We start from the raw sequence: 18,254 nt of genomic DNA on the forward strand, positions 1-18,254 counted from the left end.
TTCAGCCCTGAATGTGAATACTCTTCTCTCCTGTCTGCAATTCCAGGATCCTGTCCAGACCCTGCTTCTTCCATCTTTCTGTTCAGTATGCCAAAACTAATGCCTGAGCCTCTTCTCAAAGATGAGGTGAGTGTTTTGCTGCTTTTGGTAGAGCCTGTGGAGAATATACATTTTCCATTCCTTTGGCATAGGTGGCTGGATTTTCACAAGCTGACCTAGCAGCTACTTCATCTCTTGTACTGGCCTGTGCATTTTGAACCCCAACAGCTGCTAGAGGTAAGGGCTGGGAACGTATATGCTATAGGTCAGGCCACGTTTCTGGCTGTGATTACAGTAATAAGTCTTTTTCTTCAGGCGAAATGCAAGAAAAATCACTTGCAAAGTTATGATTCCTCTGTATTTTGTTGTAAAAAGAAAAGAGCTTTGTGTCTTTCTGATATTTAAAAAAATATTTTATTTTGTTTATATAACCACAGAGAAGTGTGTTGCTGCTTGATTCCATAGTTTGCTACTGTCACTGCCCAGTAGGCAGAGACCATTGCACTAAGGACCGACCTGTATCCATGGCAATGCATATTTCAACATGCATGTTTTCTAACACAGAATCATAGAAACATAGAATAGTCAGGGTTGGAAGGGACCTTAAAGATCATCAAGTTCCAACCCCCCTGCCATGGGCAGGGACATGTCCCATATGCAAGGACAATCCCTTTATGTAATGTTTGTGCTCTAATCTGATCATGCAGCCTGTGATAAGTAAGCCGTGACTGCCCCAGCCTTGCTGCTGCTGCTTCAGGCCACGTTTCTAGTGGATGGCAGCTGCCCTTTTGCTTGGCAAGGAGGATGCCCCGTGGCACGGTGAGACTTCACTTTTGTTCTTTCCTGTTCTGTTGCTTTCCTTAACCTGAAATAAATGCCACCCAGATGGAAAATACATGCCTATTCTCTGTGCATGGAAAAAAAACCTGTAACTGTTATCATGGCTTCGATTAACAGCAACAGTGACCCAGGGGTCAGGCATTTCCCCAACATTAACGATCACCCAGGTTAAGGGCCCCCTACTCATCGTCAGGTCCTCAACTCTTCCAGCTGGTCATTAACAGGAGAAATTCCTGCTCTCAGGATCATTATTGTTTAATTAATGCAGACTATATAACAATTTTCACATAGTTTCACTCTATAAAATCTCAAGCAATTGAATAGTACCTCTAAAACTGAAAGCATGGAAAAGTTATTTTGTATTATTTATTAATTTGCCTCTTTAATATGAATACATAATTAATGATACAGGACAATTTTAGGGAAAGATCTAACAGAAATAATTATACTGAACTCACAGGCTTTTAGGGTACAAGAAACTGTCACTCAGTTTACACACAATTAATGTTTTTCTCTCTGTGTAATTCTTGATCATTTCACTATGCTTTGCTCTTGACAAACAGTCAAATTATGTGGTTACAACTGCTATTAGATTTACATTGCATTGTCTAATTCACTTTGCCTCCTGAAATTAGATGAATTATTAAACACGTAATCTGTTATTCCCTATTAAAATTAATTGATTTTCATGTCAGTTTAAAACTAATGAATTGTCTAGGGATATTCTCATAAACCTCATCACATAGCAGAAAGATTATTTTATGTCTCATCATTTCTGATAATGATCTTTTGAATGTGATACCTCTATGTTTTCACACAGTAGCAAAAATAAAATTATTCCAACACAGGCTTTTCAAGTGGTTTACACAGAATACTTTCAGCTGTTCTGTGTCAGAAAAAAAAAAAAAAAAGATGTAAACATTATAAATGACCTGAAAAATAGAACAACTACCTCTAAGCAAAGTTACTTTAAATTGACATGAGCACAACAATGACCACAAGCTATTCCAAGATTATAAATTTTCTAAAGATATTTTGCTGACATTAAAAAAAAAAAAAAGAAAGAAAAAGAAAGACAAAGTGACCATATTGGCTAAATTTCCATCTGTCTTCTTGCTGATAGAATGAGTGGTGAAGTAATCTCTTCCCCAAATTAAAGCAATACCTTGACAGATTAAAAACCAAATAATGTCATGTAAAAGTGAAGAAAGCTATGAGCAGTAGCTTCTCACACATACACTATTTTATTCCTCAGAATATTAATATTTCAGGCAGTTGTCCAGCTGTTTGAATTTTACAATTAATTTTATTAATTAATCCTTTTATTCTGATTTCCTCCTCTGACCTCCCCTCTCCCCTCAGCTTTTTTCCCAACTTGGTTACTTTAATTCTGCTGAATTCTGCTGCATCTTTTGGTATATTTGACATTGTTATATTCGTATAGACGTCAATAAACCCCCATTCAGCTCTTTTGTCTGTAAGCAGCTCCATTGCTTCATGAAACACAATTCAGCAACTCACTTTTAATACTCCTGATTGCAGTGCTCATCTAAACCAGTGGCACTGGCATCAAACAGTGGTCTCCAGCGTGTAGGATCGACACAATAGCTTCCCAGGGTTTTGAGAAAGCTGCTAATTTCACCTTTCAGCTGAGATAAAGTGCTTGCAAAACTGAAGCACTCCAACAGTGTTCCACAACATTAAAGTTCCTAGGATTTCAGTTGAATAGACTTTTTATTTATTTATTTATTTATTTCTACAGCTCATTCCTGTTTTATGCATATGATTGCTGTTTACCAGGAAACAAACATTATTTATACCTCATGTTTTAAAATCTTGAAAGGTTATGTATTCCCTGACTTCCTTCTAACTCTGACTTCTAATGCATTCTTTGACTTTCTTTCTCAGAGAAATAATTTCAAACAAGCCCAATTATGCTTCCTTTAAACCTGTCTCTGTGTTTCACTTCAGTCCAAAAAATGTAATGGCAGAATGAAAATTAAAAACATTTGAGGCAGCAAAATAGTATTTTGCTATTGTTTTCATGGACTTATTATGCATAAGCCTACAAATATTTATAGTATAATTTTAGGCAGTTTGCAAAGCTTATTGAATTTTACTCCGTATTAACATTCTGAATTTCTAGGAATTTTACTTCAAACAAGGAGGAGCCACAGTTCATTTAGAAATGGTTGGCTGAATCTATAAAAAGGAGAGCCATGGCAGCATGAAAATGTCTGCAGTTAATCTGTATACTGATATCCAAACTACAGATCTGTTTTTAGGGTTCTTTCAGAATGCTGAAAAGGTACATTTGTTTAAGGCAGGGGTGGCTGTTCGTCCTAAAGCCAATTTGTCTGATCTGCTGTCTGATTTGGGTTTCACAGCTATTCTTTACAACTACCATCACTGTAGAATCCAGATACTTTCTGCATAAACTGTGTCATCAAATTAGTGACCCTGAGGGACTTAATGGAATCCCTGTGAGTTCTTCACAAAGGTCATTATCACCCAGTCCTTCTAATGGGAAAACCTGAATACGACCGTTCATTTTTTTGGTTCTGATTTTCACAATCACTCCCCATTTCAATTGTGGTAGCAAGTCTCCACAGTCTTTCCTAAAAGTCACACGATTACATCCACATTTTTTGTAGTCTTGTAAAAGTGTTCCATCTGTCGTGCTCTGAACTGCATTGTCCTGGATAAGCACAGCTGGAGACTGACCTGGTAAAGATCTTAAACAATAGAATCAAGGACCTGACATAACATGGTAGGCTGTCCAGAGAAAAAACAGCTTGCTATATACTCTGCTTTCAGTTTTCCTAGTATCAACTACATCTCACTGACATCTTTCCTACTTTTTCACACAGAAGCTAACTCCTTATATGCTATGTATGACATTACTAGATGTAACCGGCACATTGCTTTTAGTGAGGTCAGGTGTCTCTTTGTACAATGGTATGAGGTCTCCTGTGTTTACTGGAGCAGAGCAAGGACAAAATTCACCCCTATGGGAGATGTTCCTCTTGTTTTTTTCAGGTTTTTTTTTCACACACTACACCTTTTCTCTCCAGTTGGATGTGATGAAACAGATATGGTGAAACATATTTTGTGTCAGCTATGCCAATAGTCTTGAAGACAGCAGCCAGCAGTAGATTGCAAGAAAAATCTGAGGTGACGAGACAAAAGCCCATGGCTTCTGCTCATTGCCACAAAGAGGTGACTTACATCACCAGAGCTACTTCCACTGTGCACTCTGACAGCTGAGTGGCAGCTGCTGTCTTGTGATGATGCAGTTTGACTGGACACTGTCCAAGTGATTTCTGTCTCAGACACCAGAAGCCTTTCACAGGAGATGTGAACTTCTAGAGGGTGGAGTAAGACAGTGAAGGTGTTTGGTGCTGGCTGACTCCATTTTCTTTGGACTCCCTCTCCCTCTCTTTGTAAGTGCTGGAAAAACTTTCCCCAAGCTCAGCTCCATGCCAACAAGCTGTCACTGGACTGACCCACAAGCCCACAGAGCCAGGGCAGAGCAGTGCTCTCCCCCAGCTTGTGGAAAATGAAGAGCGTCACTTAAAAGGCTGATGTCCCTTCCCAGGGAATAAATTATGTGAGAGAGAGGAGGAACCCAAGAAATAGCCTGTACTCTTCATCTCTAGGAAGAATGAGGACTGCCCTGACAGTGCCAATGGTTTTTCAAATCCAAATTTAGTGATACCAATGCAATTACTATTCCTCTATAAAATCCCACCCGTCTCTATAGTCAGAGGAATCATGTTGTCTGCGTCGACTTTAGCAAGGCTTTTGACATGGTCTCTCACAACATCTTCATAGGTAATCTTAGGAAGTGTGGGTTAGATGAGTGTACAGTAAGATGGATTGAGAACTGGCTGGATGGCAAAGCTCAGACGGTGTTGTCAGCAGTGCAAAGTCTAGTTGGAAGCCTGTGCCAGTGGTGTTCAACATATTCATCAGTGACCTGGATGAGGGGACAGAGAGTATCCTCAGCAAATTTGCTGATGATACAAAACTGGGAGGAGTGGCTAATACACTGGGAGGCTGTGTTGCCGTTCAGTGAGGCCTGGACGGGCTGGAAAGTTGAGCAGAGATCAACCTCATGAAGTTCAACAAAGGCAAGTGTAGGGTTCTGCATCTTGGGAGGAATATCCCCCTGCACCAATATAGGTTAGGAGTTGACCAGCTGGAAATCAGCTCCATGGAGAAGGATGTGGGAGTCCTAGTGGACAACAAGTTGACAATGAGCCGGCAATGTGCCCTTGTGACCAAGAAGGCCAATGGTATCCTGGAGTGCATTAAGAAGAGTGTGGCCAGCAACATGAAGGAGGTTATCATTCCCCCTATGCTCTGTCCTAGTGAGGCCCCATCTGCAATACTGTATCCAGTTTTAGGCTCTACAGTTCAAGAAAGACAAGGAACTACCAGAGAGAGTCCAGCAGAGGACCATGAATATGATGAGGGGACTGGAGCAGCTCACTATGAGGAGAGGCAGAATGAGCTTGGTCTGTGTGGCCTGGAGAACAGTAGACTGAGAGGGGACCTTAACAATGCCTATAAATATCTAAAGGGCAAGTGTCAAGAGGATAGGGCCAGACTCTCCTCAGTCGTGGTCAGTGAGAGGACAAGGGGCAATGGGTACAAACTAGAGCACAGGAAGTTCCACCTCCACATGAAGAAAAACTTCCTTACTGTGAGGGTGACAGAGCATTGGAACAGTCTGCCCAGAGAGGTTGTGGGATCTCCTTCTCTGGAGATACTCAAAACCCGTCTGGACATGTTCCTGAGCAACCTGTTGTAGGTGAACCTGCTTTAGCAGGGTGGTTGGACTAGATGATCTCCAGAGGCCTGGAGACCTCTTCAATTCTGTGATTCTGTGATTGTTCTACCATTTTTATAACCCTGCGGTAGGGAGGGTACACCCATCTAATAAAGCCATTGAAAGAAGGTCAGGACAGCAAAGCACAGCTTATATGCTATCAAGGCCCAAATAACTTGCTTGATACTATTAGTGAAAATTAAGATTCCACCTGCCTAGTGGCATTCCAGTAACAGCAAAATTCCAGGGAAATATATCTCTGAGAAAGTTACCATAGAAAATGCATTTATTACTGTACTCTTTTAATTATTTAAAACACTACAAAAACCTAACTTCATATAAACAATTTGTATCTTCATTTTGCTTTAATAATGCATAAACTTCTAATATCTATGATGAAAATAAAAAATATTATTTCAATTATTTATTATTTATTCAGTATGTATGTGTATAATAAACTCAGGAAGGTGATTTCTGTTATTATTTATTATTTGCATTGTCTTAACTCTCAGTAAAAAGATTCTTTCCTAACTGTAAATGAAAAATGAAAAATGAATTCTCCTTTTAATTGTAACACTTTCATTACTCTAGTTTTCACAATTTCTTCTTTCATTACATTGGAGCACAAAGAAAAGTCATATTCCTATCTTGAATTCCTCCACCTATTCAAGTATTCGGTATGAGTTTTGTGAAGATCATGTAAGCAACAGGTTGTTGTTTAAGAAGGACAGAATACAATGTTAAATTAACAGCTCTGGAAACTGGAATAGAGATACTCAAAGACAGATTTCTGTTTGGGGCCATTTTTAGTTCTATGTTCAGTGTATCAAAAGTTTTAGCATCATTTTGGGTAAAAAATCCTATGCAAAAAAGCCTCATTGTAGTAGTTTCAGTCACTACTGAGGTGACTCCTGCAAGAATGCCAATCTATTGTATTCATATCAGATTTTTCTATGAAAATCTTGAACTGGAAATTTAATCTGTTCCTTTAGAAAGCAAACAAATCCTTTGCTTTGTTAACATGAGCCAAATATCAAGACATCTCTCTGTGCACAGTGTAACCAGCTGATGAAGAAGAGGTAGCATGGTGACAAATCAAGTTTTATATCAGGCAACTTGGAATAAAAATTCTCCAGCAGTGAACACTCAAGTGCTAAACAATGAGGAGCTGCTGAATGTTTGCTTTGGTGCCAATAATAATGCACAAAGGAAAACGAACACGAAACTTTAAAACCTTATGAATGTGAAAATATATGTACTTCACCATCATACCCAATTGCTGGAAAAAAAAAAGAAAAACCTCCATACACACCCAGATGCATAAGCTTGCAAAGAGAACAAAGACTGCTATAAATATTCCAAGAAGCCAATAAAAAAACTAGGAGTGGTTAGTTCTCCTGTGTAATGGGCTGCCATAAAAGCTTTTATTGTTAAGGGAGTTACTTTACTAAGAGCTGTATGAAGAAAACTGAATGAATGTGAAAAATTGCATGCAATAACCTGAACTGAAAGATGATTATCAACCTCTGAGTTCTATGCTTTTGAGTGGGTGCTGCTGTTAGAAGATTGCCGTTGTGGTTAAAGAAAAGCTTGTTTTGTACTACTATCCCTCCTCCAGGTGTACAGAGAGTCACTGTGTTCTTCTCCAGTGCCTTTGTCCATATTAAATGTCATTTTTTAAAATTGAAGGGCCTGATCCTGCAGTTTTGCTTTTAGGAGACACTTCTTCTGCACACTGGAACATTTCCGTTGAAGTAGTTTTAAGAATTTAAGGATCTGATGGCCTGATGCTGGAAGGAGAAGCAATCCTGACTCGCTGTGACAGCTATGTTGTACTGAACAGAAGAGTGCGTTAGCCTGCAGGCCAGAAACTGTAAGCAGAGCTTGACCTAAAACCACAGAACTCATTCCCTCGCATGACTTGAATGACAGCTGAGTCCACCACTTCCCAGAAATAAAAGCAGATTTTCTTTCTTTGACTTTTTTTGGCTTAGCAAGGTGTTTGCAAATACACTGAATGCACACATCGGCAAAAAGTAAAACAACCAAAAACTGTTTCTCTTACACCTGCAAAGGAAGGAAGTAAAAGACATTCTCATTTTTATACTTCACTATACGGGAGGTGCTCTGAGTGCTGTGCTAATTAGGACCTTATCAGTGGCTAAATGAATAGGCAGGTATCATACACATTCCATGTCACTTCAAAGGGAGCTCCAAACTCTGAACATTTACAACATCAGGCTTTTACATATTGCCACTTTACAGAATATATTTCTGCCTTTGATTCCCCGGCTAGTTTTTTTTTTCTTCTTCTTTCTAGCACTTAACAAGCACAACAAAGCCAGAGAATGGCTGCAAATCAGAAACCCAGTACGTACATGTGCCCGGAGTTTCCCATGGAAAATGCTAAGGCACTGTGTTTCGTGCCTCTCTTTCCAGTTTCATGTACATTTGTGATTCTTTATCGTTCTTGCTGACATTCTCAGAGATCAAGTCAAAGAGAAAAGCACTAATATCAGCTTTACTACTTCTCTTTCTGTTCTGTTCCCAAGGCATAAAGGTATTTTGAAAGAAAAATTGAAAGGTTCAATCTTCTGCAAAACCATCACAACGAAAATTGAAAGGAGTTGAGCATGCTTTCATAAATGAGAAATAGATTGTCCTAGATTTGCTGAAATCTGCTTTTTTTCCCCCAAATCTCCAAGAACTGGTACACTGTGTTAATATAATTTTAAGTAATACTCATATTATAACTTTAATTTATCCTAATAAAAATACCAATTCAGAAGCTCTGAAGCACTAACTCATTTTTAATGTTACTAGACCACATACAAATTTCAGCTAATTCTCTGTACCAGACAGTATTCTACGGACAAATAAATTTTGCCCTGCATTGGCCATTACACTAAGCTCCTCAAAGATTAAAAAATCAGTGCTACCACCAGTGTACCCTGAACACGAGAAAGGAGATGCTGTGCCACAGCAGGAGCTTGTTTCAGTGACATGAGGCTCTTCTGAATCGCCCCTAGGTAGAAATCATTACGCCCAAAAAAGAAGCATCTCTTGGACTGCGTAAATTCCCCCTGGGGAGAGAGATGTTTGGTTTCAAAACAGTTTGATTCCCCAGATATAGTTCTCACTAAGCAGCCATAAATTTTATAAACCACAGACTCCCTGAAAAAAAATTATTCTGACACAACATATAGTTCTCTTAATCTGTAGCTGCATTTTGGAAGAGATTCAGTCACCATAATGATATACTCCAGGTTATTTTAACACCTTCAAATAGTGCAGCAGAATTGACTCTTCATTATTTTCAGGTAGTGTATGTGATTAGTATCTGGGAGACTAAGGGTACTGTCTCCTCTGCTTTTTCCCTGTTAATTTCACTGCATTGGGAGAATAGGCTGCATGTGTTAAGTTTAAGTGTACCCTCATCAGAAAGTTCTCTGAGCCCACGCCTCCAACAGGAGATAGCAGGTCCCTAGGAGGGATCACCTGATCAGGTGTGTTAGACCCAGCCGAATTTGTCACTTTTACCTGCTGCGTCCCTGATGGAGGCCACAATGGACAGAGAAGTCAATTGTGTTTGCCTGCTTCAGCTCTAGGCGTGCAAACAGTTTGTACAACAATTAGGCTGGGAAACAAATACCGGGAGTATAAGTGTTGATAGGATACAAGTTCTCAGCAAAACGTGTAGCTGGTGGTGGTGTGGCTGGAAGTTAAATTCCCTCCTGGGTGTGTAGGATGGAGAGCATGGCTTGATGTAGCACTTCATCCTATCTGACCTCTCCAGGTCGAACCCAAGCTGCTTTCTATTTCTTGCACAATACATCTGCTACAAATCCCAGCTAATCTCAGTAAACATATAGCTTGTTTGCAATGTTTCCAGGTGAAATTAAATTCTGCTTCTATCACTGTCATTTTTCTCACTGAGATTGTAGGTTGCTGCAGACCAGCTGCAAGAGCCTGGGAGTGTTCCGGCTGGAGGATGACTTCTGAACAACACACTAAGTGGGAAATGGCAGAAGGCTATTCCAAGTTTGTGGTTAGAGGAGCAGCTGTGTAGCGAAGGTTGCGTCGCTTTCTTGGGGAAAATGCTCAGCCTTTGATACTTCCCTGCAGTGTACTTTGAAATTCAAAAGGTATGTCAAATCATGATTCTGCTAAAAGTGGTTGTACAGATGGATGAGCCCATAACACCACCAACACTATGCATGTGCTTGGGCAGTCTCAGCTTTTCCAAGCATCCAGAAATACTTAATATTGCTCTGCTCCAAGCGATCATAAGATATTGTCTCATTCTCCCACTTCTGAGCATTTGACTTACTGCTTTTCAGTGGGTTGCTTAAGCTGCTTGTGAGGCAGCAGTCTTAATTAAAGTTGTGGTTCTTTGTCATTTGCCTAAGGAAATGAAGTGTATTCTTGAAAGCCATCGTGATAAAAAAACCTCTAAGAAGCATTTAGAGAACAGTTATGGCTAAATAAATGCGATTACCTGAAAGACCAGTGCTGCAGCATTACTCAGGCAAAACTTCCAATGAAATTAATGAAATTTTTGTTTGAGAAATTATTTAATATTTGATCCAAAGAGACACAATTGAGGAAAAATACATTATCATGTTGGGCTACATATGGTCACTTGTTGAACAACACTAGAATATTTTGTTCATAATGAGAGCTTATTGATTTTGGTTGCCTTAAGTTTCCAGCTTCTAATTATGGTCTTTAGAAGACAATAGGGACAGCTTAAAATAGTAAGAATGCTGCTAAAATTGCTGTGGCTGCTGAGGTATTACAAAGACAAATGTTGGCTCCCTGTGTATAGTATACATTTAACCTGTCACCAGACACAGAGCATTTTACAGGTAAAATGTAAAGGGATGCATTTAGTAGCTATCAAATGAACATTTTTTGTTGTATTTGAAAGTACTTAACTTAGAATATTACTTTATTAAATTATAAATTAAAGTATGCTAAATCAAAAATGCTTGCAATTTCCTTCTGTTATCGCACGAGTCTTTATAATGCAAAGTTACAGGTTTCTGGAACGTAATGAAATTCAAACTTGCATTCTTAGTGCAGTTGCCATGACCAATTCAGCTGAAAATGAGAATTATAGTGAGAGCATTTCCTGGTCTTTGACCCCTCTTACAGGGCTTTAAAAAGCGGGTTTTTTGTAGAGCATTAACCTTATTCTCAAGCAATTCATTTCTCTGAGTAATATGAGAGGTGTTAAAACACTTCAATAAATGGAAAAGTATTTAAACATCTTTTATTCTAAGTTTCAAAAGACCGGACATTTAACTTCAAGGATTTCTGGCTGTGTAATGCAAAAGACTTTGACAATAGAACCAACTGCAATAAAATACAGTCTCCGGTATATATACATATTTATCAAGATAATGCCTCATGACAGGTAGGCAGTAAGAGACAGACATATTTGACAAGTTATAGTTACATATATTTTTGTCTCTGTTTTACTGGTAACTGCATGCAATAAGAAAGGGAGGGGAAATAAAGGGGGGAAAAAAAAGCTGTCGATCCTGGACAATGAAAGGGAATTTCATAGGTCCTTATAGTATTCTGTGAACCTTTCTAAAAGTCATTATATGTGCCCTGTAATCCTAGAGCACTAACTGACTAGTTTTGAGCTAAACTGAAATACATACTTTGAGAGTCTGTACTTCGATATATTTTGCTTTCAGAAGTTTCATACTTGCACTAAATTGTGCTCATGGACTCTTGGAAAGGTGATTCCTGCTGAAGTAAATGGGAGTTGGTTTATATATATGTTATAAATCGGTGTTATACTCTCTAGCATAAAAAAATTCTAAAAAACCCTAATACTAAGTATGAGATACGAAATGTTAAATATGAAATATTATACAATAGATACTAATAATTAACCTGTTCACTTCTAAAATTGTAGATGCTTTATGATAGAGGTAAGAATGAATCATTGCAAATACTCTCTAATTGACCAAATAAACCTAATTGATTATTACAAGTTCGATCCTGTCCATTTTTTACCCTGTAATCTATATTGATATTTTTTGAGGTTTTTTTCTTATTTTTAAACTTTAACAAACAAGCACCAACTTATCACTTAAGATGACTTATCACAGTCTTTATTTTCCAGTGAGTATTGGAAATCACAGTGACCTTTCCTACACAAAGTGCTAGAGTAAATTGAAGAAATTATCCGGCATACAGAAATAACATTATTTCATTGTATTGGAAAAGAAGTACAAAATAGAGTTGTAAAATTTTGCTGCTGGTGAGGGGAGACTTAACAAGAAACTTACTTGTTTTTGAGTTAGGTTGCAAAGATATGTGAAGTGTCACCTAATGCCATAACACTGAGAACCTAATCTGCTGTCTTCAGGCTGGAGTGTTGCAGGTTTTGAGGCAAAACAATGACTGAACGTTGTTATATTATAGGGCACAGTCCTGTCAAGTACTGTTGACTGTGCATAAAGGTATGCATCTGATGGGAATTGATAGAATTTCTCAAAAGGAAATCAGACTCACTCTGATTGTATATTTGACATTGGCCAAGTATTTGGGAAGATTATCTTTTTTTTTAATCTCAGCACTTTTGATTTCCCCGAAACTCTTTTTGACTTACTGGTAATTAACTACCAGCCCATACGTTCGATATAAGGATGCATCAACTGCAATGCAGCAGACAAACATACGACTCTCAGCATTTTATTTCTAGAGATACAGAAAACATCACAGAAAGGTGCATTAGGTGGACATGGTACAGAAAAAGACTCAGCTGCAGCTACTTCCCTTAGGGAGCTAGATGAATTTGTGGAAGCAGCTCCTTCAAAGGTAAGCAACAGAGCACAAGGTAGCTGTGTGCTGCTCAGAAGATTGCTTTTACTAACAAGGAGGGCTTGGGTCACTTAGTGAAATGGGAGTCAGAAGTATCTTTACAGTAACAACACTTTTACAAACAGGGAAGCCAATCCAGACTAAGGAAGAGAGAGGGACCTTAAAGATGCTGTTATTGAAAATTCAAACCATATTAACCCCCAGAAAATGAAGAACCAAAAGCTATCAGCTGCATCCTGACATGGTTCAGCTGAATCCGTCCACTCCTTATGATGTGTCATTCTCTTGGTACACCTATCCAAAGTGCTACTGCTCCTGACTAGAGATAAAAGCACAATCCGGCCATTGTAAAAACATACTGATTGTGTTAAGAGTAGAATTGCTATATAAATATATTATTGCTTGCTTTATGCTGCTGGAGAATAAGAACAGTTGGAGAACTGGTTTACAACATAATGACAACTACTCAATAACGTGTATTTTTTGAGACATGTATATCTTTTGGAAAAGAGGAGAATGTAACTTAATTGACAGTTTTGCAAGCAATGGTTGCTTACTTTTCAAGTGTTCACCTTGCTGAGGAAAAAATTGAAATGCAGCCCAGGATGTAAAATATTGATGTTGCAGTATTCAAATGAGAAAGCTTTGGTATGTGTCTCTTTTGTTTAATCATGCTAAAAGCAGAAGTGCAGGGGGCATAAATGACAGAACAATAGGGTTCTTATGTATTTAAATGTCATCATATTCACAATGTGGAGCAGAAAATAAAACACCTCAAAGCCTAACACTTCCTTAAAAAATCACAGACACATAGGAAGATTGGACTTTATTAACATGATTCTGGTGTTTTTTTTTTCTTTTTTATTAATGGCAGTCTTTTTAAGAATAATGTCACACTTATATGCGCTAATGTACACGTAGCATATATTACTCTATAGGTCAAGGCTGACAACTTAAACATTCAAAGTTAGGTGATTTCTCTGTAATCCTTGTTTAGACCACTTTAATTTGTAGGCTAAAACACAATCACTAATGATATGACTGTACATTGTATTTGTCACCAGCCTTCATTCTCTTTCAGAATGTAGGACGGACAATGCTCACTAAACAAGTCACTATTCAATGTTACATTTTTCTCTATTCAACATGTGACCCTATGGCATGTTTATTGCACTCCTTGGTCTGAATACCGAATTGTTAATATTCTCTTGTTTTTCTTTTTTATTGTACTCCTGTTTGAGTACTTCACAAATTACAATGAATTAATCTCTCAATGCTCCTGTGAGGCAAGTTGACTTTTTTTTTTTTCTGTTTTACAAATAAGGAACTGAGCTACAGGCATATTCATGCTGATTAAAGTCTCTGGTTTGAAGTGTCCAATCTGAGATCCCTGTAGTCTGATTTTTCACAAAATTTCTTGTTTTATGATTCTGAAGAAATCTACATGATTTAAGTGCATATATTTCCTATCATGCTCATACTTTGTTATTGCCATCATTTTATAAAAGTGATGTTAATGTGTCATTTCCATTGTTTGTAAGAAAAACTAATTAGAGTAATATTTAAACAGAGGAGAAAAAAAAATTACTATGAACATGGCTGAGCAATGGAACAGGATGTCCAGAGAGGCTGTGGGATCTCCACATCTCAAATACAATATTTGAAACCCAGCTGGGCATGGACCTTGGCAATTTGCCTTGGCTGACCCTGCTTGGAGCAGGGCATTGGACTAGACAATCTCTAGAGAGGCCTTCCAGCCTCATCTAGGCTGTGATTCAGCAAGATTTTAGCTATGTTAGCATCAAGAAATTATAAAAGAGAAGAAATTGAAATACACAGACCGTATATTATTTGTGCTTAGCTGAAATTTGTTAAACTAAAAATATTTTACTGGAGTTGTTTTTATTTGGACTAATACTTCAGTTCAATCAAGATAATGTCAGCATAAATTTAAATTCATGAGAAATGTATAGCTCTGTTTAATCAAACATAATTAGTACTCCATATCTATGTCTCTTAGATTTAGTACAAAATTGTGAAATGAAGCTAAATATTTTCATGTATTAAAAGGTACCTTCAATCAAGGAGAGATGACTCGTTTAAGATCATGGAATTTAGCAGTTCAAAAATAAAATGATAAGCATTTCCAGTGCAAATTAAAGAAAATTTATGGAAATAGTATTAATTGCATGATTTAATCTAGGAAGGCAGATTATTAGAATTTGTAAAATATAATTATACTCAAATATCTATGTCTTGTGTTTCCTTGTAACATTATAGACTAATTTATTTATTGATTAAATACAATGTAACTTACAGTAGGTATGCATTGGAGCATAATATATAACATTTACAAATTCAGTCCAAGGCAAACACTGTGGATTGGGATATGTGATGATACTTAGCAGTTTTTCAGAATGTGGGCTTACTGTGTGATACGAAAGGACTGGTCTACCCTTTCACTCTCTGGATAACGAAAGCTCAGGCGTTACCCTCATGGGAATCGTACCACCTGTCCTGCCCAGGAGCATCTTGCAGTGTTGGGTTACAGGTAGCACCTTTCTGGGTGGTGTTACCTAATGGGATCAGGGGTTTATGAGATGGAGTAGGGGCTCCACAAAATGAGACTGGGGTTCTGTGCAATGGCAGTGGGACCCTAAACGATGGGATTGGGGATCTACACAATGGGATATGGACTCCATGTGACAGGGTTGGGACTCCATATGATGGGTCTGGGGCTTTGTACAATGGGATCGGGGCTCAGTGTGCCACACATCCAGCAGGGTAAAGCTCACAGTACCCAACTGCAGCAGTCCCTCTCACACCTGCAAACCTGGCACAACACACGAAGCTGAGTGGCTCCCTACAGGGCTGTGCAGCTAAAGAGTACAAGCAGGGTATTGCAATGGGGACAAAAGAATAACAAGAGAAGCTGTAGCTCTCTTAGCAGATTCCTCCCACTGGGTAATGCCGGACAGAACATTTCTTACTACAAGAGTGTCTCCACCTAAAATGGCTTTCTAAAAGCTTTTTGGCAGTAGCCCTGTAAGTCTTAGTTCTTGCAGTGCTGTGCATCACAGATCTTAGGATCTTGTATGGATTCCTCTACTGATGCTCGATGGAAGCACAGTTTTAGACACTAAAGTTTGAAAATGTTGTACTAAGTCCTGAATACTGATGTGATTTCTGCTTCTCACCTACCTGCCCCCCCTGCCAATGGCAGTTCAAATGAAACTAAGCTGGAGTATGCACATGCCAGGGAAGACTGTAAAATTCTGTTTGCCCACAAGAGGGTACAACCCACACTGCACCACAGCTTATGTCAGCATAAAAGTTCAGACTAAACAGTCATAATGAATGTAATACAAAGCTGGCAACACTTTAGAGGTATTATCTCTTATGCTGAACAAGATAAAGGGAAAAAAAATAAATGTGTGAAGCTGCAGAGAGAAGCAAAAGCAGGAAGGTGTAAAAGATGCTGAGCTGTACAAAATCAATGTCACATGTGCTCAAATCATATCAGGATGAAAAGAAGAAAATGGAACACCATCATTATACTTCCTGCAGGTCAGGATCCTATTACGCCTAGCAATGATCCTCCACAAATACACAAATAAGAGAAAATTTGGCTTATTAATATGTCAAGTATTTATTTAACCTAACAAAAAAATCTATACAATTTTTTTTTAAATACAGAAAATTATTTATAAGTGATCAAACTCAGAAATTGCTAACTCCCCTGTAGACAACTGGCCAATATATATCAGCCTGAATTTAGAATAATCCAGTACATCACACTTCCAAAATCCTTATTGTGTTTTGTTAGATCTTAAGGACAGAAGGGGCAGTCATCTTTGATTTCTAATAATCGTCTTTACTTGATAAACTCTACAAACACCCCTTAAAGGTTCAAAACAGAGCTTTTGTGTCTGGTGACTTTCAGGACTGTACTTTGTTTGTCACATGAAAATATTTTTCACTGATAAGGCAAAAAATATATACATCTGAAAACAGAGTTGGAGACAAACCAAAGGTCAAGACATACATATTTGCATGGCTGAGAAGGTCTGTAAAGTGAATAGCCAAATCTATATTTCAGCTAAGTTGTTTAGTTGTTTAGAAATTCTTATGTAGAGTTTGAATCTCCTGAGGTAGAGAACAGACCCAAGACAGGAAGTCTCTGAGCCGCAGGGAGGCTGTGAGCTAGTTTGGAGTGGCCAAGTAACTTGATGATTTCCTCCTTTTTCATTCTCCTCCTCTTTTCTTCTGCCTTTTCCTGTGACTTCAATGCATGGATGCTCTGCTGTGCTTCCCATGCTCCAACAGCATACACACCCTCTTTGTGTCATGGTTAAGTAGCACTTGACACCTACATCAGCATCAGAGTAGAAAGGATTTATTTTATCTTGAACTCAGCACTAAAGGATCAGTTCTTCAAGTCTGGGGAGCATTTGTTGACCAAAGAAAGTTCCCTAACTCCGTAATGCTTTGTTCCAGCCCTTGAACCCCCTGACATACCAAAGCAGAGACATAGCAGAGACTCGGTACAGATTTGTAATCTGATGTCAATGGACATTGTTTTATTTACAACTTTTTCTTGTTTCTACACTGCACATAACAGCTACAGATGGATAATTCCATGTATGCCATGTTACTTCTCACAGTTTAAGAAGATACAGCACTTTGTTTTCAGCTGCCATGAATTCCCAAGAGTTGTGGTACTTTTACACGGTGTTGTCTTGCTCTGTATTATGGTCCTACACATCTATATGTACACACCTTTGCTCACTTGTAGGGTGAATAAAAGATCTAAATAGCGATGAATAAATCTTGGCACACCCCAAGCTTTGTTCCAAATGAGCCAAATGTATATTCTGCACCTCTAGGCTTCCCAGGAATTTAATTGCCCCTTTATCTCTGATGGCTATGGGAGGAACTTAAGACATCCTTCCATGACCATTAGATGCCCTGTGCACAACTACAACATGCTTAAGCTCCAAACTCTTGACTGCTAGTGTCTAATGTCACATAATAGATTAGATAAATAAAAGAATTCCCAAGAGGAACAATTGTTTTTATGATTCTGGTTTCTCTCTGTTCTCTCAGACCCACCTAACAGTTAAACTCCAAAATATATGGGCGCACGGCACTGGAGAAACACAACTGAAAAGGAGGTGGACTTAAGCAAGGGTTCCTCAGCATCTGATAAGGGTAAACAGTTAGAAGATATAAAAAGAAGAAGGAAAAAAAAACATTATATATTCATGGGCTTTCTTTTCCTATTTGTACAGGTCTGCAGTAAATGTCTTTAATTTTAATGGAAGTCACACAGCCACCTATATATCTGCATATCTTCAGCTTTCATACTGTGTCTATTATGCTGATGTCTTAAGATAGCCAGCAATGGAAAAATGTGGATCTTTAATAAGACAGAGCTATGTCTCATTCACTTATAACATTCAATGGAAGAGGCTGTTTCTAAGGATTTGTGGCCTTCCAATACACGTGGGAAATGGCAGAAACAACAGAGTATAATTAAAGTATGCATTATAGTGCATGTGCAAAAGGAGACAACATGAAAATCTGAGGAGTAAATTTAATTCTCTCATTCCCTATCATTAAAGTGTTTAGCTTTGTAATTTCAATATTTTAACATAATTTCTGTTATGTTGTGTATATCTGTAGGACCCCACTTTTT

General features: G+C 38.2%; 1 long non-coding RNA gene across 1 annotated transcript; it reads left to right on the top strand.

The window, feature by feature from the left end:
• Positions 1-760: 760 nt before the first annotated feature.
• LOC128851333 (uncharacterized) lies at positions 761-17,817 on the top strand. The gene is made up of 3 exons (XR_008448682.1): positions 761-858; positions 9,658-9,858; positions 17,663-17,817. It is a non-coding gene; the product is annotated as an uncharacterized LOC128851333 (long non-coding RNA).
• Positions 17,818-18,254: the final 437 nt, after the last annotated feature.

The sequence above is a fragment of the Cuculus canorus genome, chromosome 2 (genome assembly GCF_017976375.1).
Source record: "Cuculus canorus isolate bCucCan1 chromosome 2, bCucCan1.pri, whole genome shotgun sequence".
NCBI classification, from domain to species: domain Eukaryota; kingdom Metazoa; phylum Chordata; class Aves; order Cuculiformes; family Cuculidae; genus Cuculus; species Cuculus canorus.